The sequence below is a fragment of the Triticum dicoccoides genome, chromosome 6B, assembly GCF_002162155.2.
Source record: "Triticum dicoccoides isolate Atlit2015 ecotype Zavitan chromosome 6B, WEW_v2.0, whole genome shotgun sequence".
Lineage (NCBI taxonomy): Eukaryota > Viridiplantae > Streptophyta > Magnoliopsida > Poales > Poaceae > Triticum > Triticum dicoccoides.
In genome coordinates this window covers 111,015,753-111,022,688 of record NC_041391.1, presented here as the reverse complement: position 1 = coordinate 111,022,688, position 6,936 = coordinate 111,015,753, and positions in this window count along the sequence as shown.

Here is a 6,936-nt window from a genome sequence, read left to right as displayed (position 1 = left end):
AGTTTTATCAATCATGCATCTAACTATGTGCAAGGGCCGATGCAAAACGATCTTCATGTTTCAAATTATTATAAATTTAGCAACATGCAACATATGTATCCCAACTCCCATGCATCGACAACCCCACAAATTCATATGCCGATGAGCAACATGATGAGTTCGATTAATCAATTTGAAACACCCCAAGTTAGAATTTCCAATGCCATACAAGAAAGTGTTTCACCCTTTTATTCATGGGCAGCTAATGTGCAATATAGTAATCCAACCATGCCGATGAATGAGAGAATTGGCCATGCTACTAATGGCTATTTGGCCAGTTACTCTCAACCGTCATATGCTACACCTCATATTAGTAATTCTTCGACACCATACACAACTATAGATGCTCATAATTCCGCTTCACACCTTCCTGATTATAGCCGAATGAATGTAAATTTTACAGGAGCGGTTATGCCCAACATTGTAGAAGATGAGGTAGTGGTTGCTGCATTGAAGGGTTTAGCCCAAAATAAGAGAACTAGTGCTCTTTGCCTTGAACAACATGAAAAGGGGCTATTTCTTGATTATGCCGCAATAAAAGCTAGAGTTTTGCAAGAAGATGAATCTTTGCCAATTGATAAAATTGGCGAGCAAAAGTATGGTCTTACAGCACTGCATATGCCTTCACCTAGTACTACATCATATTATACACCCCCTACACAATTGCAAAATTTCGGCAACACCCGTGTGTCATTGCTGAAAGAATCTAAAAGCATTGGGGGGCAATCATATCCGGAGTAGGCTGAAATTGAGAAAAAGCTTAAAGCTAATTTTGCCGCTCGCTGTCAGAAACAAATAGAAAAAGAATTGGCTCAGATAAAAGAAGCATTACCAATTAGTACTGTCAATGAAAAGAAGGATGATTCGAAACATGAAAGTGCTTCGGTTGAAAAAGCCGAATCAAGTAGTATATATTTTGAATCCATCAAATCCAACGACGCAAGAATTATTGAGAAAGGGCATGGCAAGCATAGGAAAACAACGGTGCTTGATTTTTCTAAAGTTAATGGAACCTACTTCCTGCCCTATGAGTTCCGTGCCATAGAAATTGACAAGCTTCAAGGACAAGAACAAGTAGCCGAACAAAGTTCGGCCGACAAAAATCTTCAAAGCAATGATGCACGGATTCAAGAAAAAGATGATGACAAGGTGTTGGGGAGCCATCCAAAGACAAAGCAACATGTTCTTCAAATGGCACCACTATCATGCTCTCCCAACATATTTGAAGAGGTATGCATAGCGAGTAATTTACCTATTTTCTGATTTGGTCGCAACTTCATTATTGATGCATATATAAGAAATATTCTCATAAGAAATTTTGAAAGACCAATGAGGAAGGGTAATTTACTTGTTAGCAGTAAAATTGTTATGGAACAGATCGGTCAACCCATTGCACCATTTATAAAGAGCGATAATGACTTATTCTTACAGCCAACGCTTTTCCCGTTGCTTTCTCTAAAGTTCATATCTAGTTGGGTAGCTTTGCTTGTTTCTTACTTGGCTTACACTTGGTCTCAACTAAGACATGTATGTTCTAAATATCTTCGTTTCAGAAATTTAAAGCCAAGGTTAAATTCTATTGAGAAAACCGATGCTAATATAATATCATATCCAAAGACATCGGAGATAGAGTGGAAAACACAATGCATAGCCGAATGGGGAGATTCCAAATCTGAACCATTAGTTTTCTTATCTCCAAAGCCGTTCACACAGCAAGATCGGCTAGAAAACAAGAAGTTTACCTTCAATTCAAGCATGTGTGACCAAATATTTGATTTATTGCTAAAAAATAATTACATAAGAATTCTTGGTCACCATGTTGAGCCATCTATCCAAGGACGAATGTATTGTAAGTTGCATGATTCGTTCAAGCATAATTTTGAGGATTGCAACATGTTCCGTCAAATAGTTAAATCGGCCATTGAAAAAGGACGATTAAAGTTTATTGAAACACCAAGAGATGACTAGTCTATTCCGATTGGTCCTGATGGCAAAAAGTTTTTGCATCGGTTGCTTCAAGCCGATACATTTAAAGAGAAGGTAAAAACTACAGGTGATGGGATCAAGCTTTCAAGTAAAGAAGTTGTTGAAGGGCATAATGAACATAAACTTGAGGGTGACAATTCCATCAAAGCTACAATGGAGATACCAAGTACTGGCGGGCAGCAAGCAAATCCAAAGATCGGTGCAAGCACAACCAAAGAAAACAAAGGCCGACGTAAGCACAAAGGTAAAAAGCCGAAAGTCACTTTTGCTCAACTATTGGAAAAATATCAAAAGAAGAGTGAAGAGAAGAATGCTTATCGGCCAAATCATGAAAAGAAACCAAGATCACCCCCAAGGTGCAAATATGAGGATTGGTATTGGCAACGTGATAATTTTAATGCAACATATTCATATCCTTATTTTGGGCTGTCAATGCCAATGCCGTGGATGCCTCCCTATGCTCATATAGATACATATACATCATGGGACAAGTATGATACAAGGGAGCATTCTACATCTTATTCTAGACCATCTCACCAATACTATGCAGCTCAAAGAAGATCAACATTTGAACAATCACGCGTCAAAGACCGTTTCAATCATAAGGAATCGGTCCAGAGCTCAAGGAAGAAGAAAGAGGTGGTCAAGCAGGTTTACCGCGTTAAAAGAGATGGTCGTAAGAGTGCAATTTCAGATTTGAGCTCAAATGAAAAAGAGCCAATTAAAGTGTTGACATTGGCTACTAAAGACAATGAGACAAAACAATTAATTGATAAAAATCAGAGTGCCAAATCTGAAGAAAAGAAGTTGAGGGTGCACAAGGCCCAAAAAGAGTTGCCATTTGTTGAAACAAAATCACAGCCGAGATGCCCACTCGGTTTATCGTATTGGCGAAAGAAGGTATTACAAAAACTTAGTGCACAAGAGCTGAAAAAGAAGAACATGGCATGGGTTTCGAAGAGGAGCAGTCAAAATGAAAGTGATGTGCAACCTTCTATTGCAACAAGTGTTATAGAAGTGAAGAAAGAGAAGGATGGAAGCCAAAAACAGTTAAGCCGAAGGTTTGCATCACCCCATCAAAATCTTCGGTTAGCACATCATCCATATTCTTCAACCATACCATTGATGCCTTTGCCATGGAATTCATCATCAGGTATGATAAATTACCCTCCCTGGATTTATTTTAATCCATGGAAGCGACATAATTTTCTGCATCATGAGAGGGTATTACCAAATCTCTATACATTTTATTAGCTACATTTTTTCTTGCTAATCCAAAGGGCCGAAATATTTGATTGCTATTTCATTTGTTTATTCGGCTATACATGATTTGGTGAATGAATTCTACATGGGCATTATGTTGATGGCCGGTATTTATCACCCTAAGAATATGTCAAAGCATGGCTGATGTAGTATCCTAACATCCTCCTTAGTTCAATTAGAGGCCAAAACAAGCTACATGTTCATTGATATTGCCCTTGTCTTTCTAGTACTATGGAGATTATTTTCGACGGTAAATTTGTGGCAATGGCCAAGGTGTTGGTGTTGCTTATTTATCTTCATATGGAGCTATTTTGTGAAGCCTCAGGCCGCTTATAATATTTTTGCACAATCATCGAAGCCGAATATGCATTGTCATTCGGATTGGAGCTTTGCCTTGATATAGGTGCTATACATATTGAGGCTTCCGGTGATTCGTTATTAGTAGTGCAACAAATATCCAAGGGTTATCAATGTTTTGACGGATCACTTATAGTTTATCTTTTGGTATGTCTAGATGCAAGATTTACCTTGGTTGCTTCAAAACTATTCATATTTCTAGGTATGACAATTCAAAAGAGTTCGCATAGCAAGCATCCGGCTACTATGTTAATAATGGTGTATTGTATTTCTATCAATAGCCGATGCTTAGTCTCATCAACATAGGTAAGGCTGAACCGAAGTCCACCGCTTCGGCCACTAATGAAACTTTTATGCAGACGAAGTAAGGATTGAAGTAAGTTCATTCTTAAGTTTCTGCAAAATCCAAGCGAAAAGGTGAACAATATGGTTCGGAGGATGGTTTTGATCTATGGAACCTTATCACCGGACTGTTGTTGAAGTTGGGAAAGTTTCACCCAAACTTGCATTGAAATATTCACACAAGCAATGGCTGATATAAACTTATCGTCCTAAGAATATGCAAAAATGGCCGATGGAGTGTTAACATCGTCCTTAGAGCAAGCTATGTGCAAGTTATTTTTCGGCACACAGGCTTTGCCGAAAAACAGGGGGGCATGTGTTGACACCAGATTTTTGCACAGTCAAGAACTTATTTAAAATGGCCTCAAATGGAGAAGTGTTCTACATGAAAAAGTTTCGTATTGTCCATATGAACATCTTTGAAGTTTGGGCCATCGCCATCTGATCTCATCTCGAAGGCGAAGTTGTGTTTGAAATACTGAGATTTTGTATTCAGAACACTATTCGGTACATTACGCCCCCAAGACTGCCTCGTATGGAAAAATGATCTACATGGATTGTCTTCGTCTCGTCGAAACAATCGATTTTGATATAAGAATCGTTCCAATCTGAGTTCGTATGCAAAAGTTAGAGCCATCCGAATACAGCACTATCACGAGCCAAAAGTGGCGCGCCCCACCAGACACCGTGTCTGATGGGTAGCGCGAATAACAGCCTGTGTTGCATGAGCGATTTGACCCTCAATATGAACTCGAATCAAAAAACGTTCAACATAAAAGTTGTTTGTCTCGTCGAAATGTTCAAGATTGCTTTTAGGCTCGTTTCCATCCGATGTTATTTACCACCTCCCTCAAGGTGCAGCCAGTTTAAACCGAACAGTTTTGGAAAGTCCGGACAAAACCAATCCGAATCTGACTAGGGTTTTGGACGTGAATCCAAGCCTTCTCCTAGCACGGGAAATCCAGCCGCCTCTTATATACCTAAGGGGTGATGGCCGATTGAACAACACACAATCGATCAATCAATCTACTACTTTTTCGTGTTCATCTACTTTTATCTCTCCCCTTGTATCTTTCTTCTCGTTCTTCGTCGTTCTTCAAGATAGGAGGCTGCGAATCCACGAGATTCTAGGGGCGGTAAGACCGACCTCGAGCAGCCAATCATCGCCGCGAGCCCTGACGGGGTCCCTCCCGGGCGAGCGGGGCGTCTGGTCCCAAAAGCGCCGGCTTGCTGTCTTGCGTATCGCGCTGGAAGTCGGCCTCCCGCGGTGTGAGTTGCGGAGCATGTCCCTCGGCGCCGCGGGTACACATTGACGTGTTCGTGTGACGCGTTCCAGCATTAACACCTGTGATAGAATTAAGCCTTTGTTGTCCTACGGCCTATTAACGGCTCGTTACCGTGCTGGGCCGATACCAATTACGCCCATTTACGGCCCATGTAGACCTATTTATCTCACGGCTCGAGGCCCACCTATTCTACGGCCCTGTTGGAGGCCCATTTATCGACAGCCCGTAGGAGACCCATGGATCCTACGGCCCGTAGGAGACCCATGGATCCTACGGCCCGTATATGGCCCATGGTTTTTGCGACCACTAGCAAACCAGGGAAAAAAAGACTAGGAAATAAATAAGGCCGAAACTAACGCTAGGCTATTAAGGCGATTGCACAGATTACATCCAATCGGCATCAAAGATCGCCACCAGTGCAAATATAGGGAACACCCTAGACTATACAAAAATGGCTTGCTGTTTTCTTCAGCCGGTGGCTGCACATTAAGAATAAATTTTGTATCGCACCAAAACAAATTACAACTATATACCAAAAGGAAGGTTGGCATAAAACTTAACAGTCTAGAAGATAAGTGCACCACTAGAAGTTTAGAAGCTCAGTTCATTTGACCTGACTGTTACATTTTCATGTTGTATTGTCTGATGGAGCACCATAACCCTCGCCTTCATTTCCCCTAGGCCCCTGTACAACATAGCAAATGTTTGATAGTCTGGTTTCAAAACCATGCATATCTTGACGACATCGAATAATGTCTCTCCTTATTTCACAAAGGGTCTCTATTAGGGAATGGACTTGTGTCTGGAGCGCAGATACAACATTGCTTTGAGCTTGCATATCTTGATCATGAGGCAGTTTGGACGATATTGCCTTAACAACCAACCCAGTATTACGCAGGAACGTGCGTTCGGCACTGTTAGTGGACATGTACTGACCCACTGCTGCAAGAGCTGACATTGCGGTTGTAGTTGCCTCGCCACCTTCAGAAGGTGGCGGTTCCACCATTTTTTTCCATAGCTCGCTGAAAAGTTGAGGTTTTACATTAGTAGTACCAGAACAGAAGATATTAAGGAGGCAGCAAAACCAAACAAAATAGCTTTGGTCTATATACAGAACTTATTCTGGTGAACCATGTAAAATATTAGTTGTATTTTATTGCAAAGTACATACTAACACCAGGTTCCAAACATATGACCATGTACCATCGCTAATATATTGTCTATTTCTTCACATTTTATTGAGGGCTAAGGATAAAGAGATGAAGTTTATAATACGGTAACCATAGTATGACATCATTCATATCACAAAACAACTGAGAATAGACAAACATGCAATTGTAACATTTTGTGGGCAAGTCCAGCACGGAACTAGATTACGGGTCAAGATCAAAGGAACATCACTCTTCTCTTTTAAACCTTGTAAGGTGCAATGATACGCTAAAACAATTTTGTATAAAATTGAAAAGAGTAATATACATTGGCTGCAAACCATGCAGTTCAAGGCACAAGTCAGAGTAAGTAGTAGTTAAAAGGCATGAGGATTAAGGACTTACAACAGCGGCTTTGACTGGTGTAGTCATGCCCTTCTTCTTGCTGGTGTGACAGTCCTTGAAGATTTCCAAAACATTTGGTTCAGGTACTTTTTGGTCCTTGCAGGCTTTCC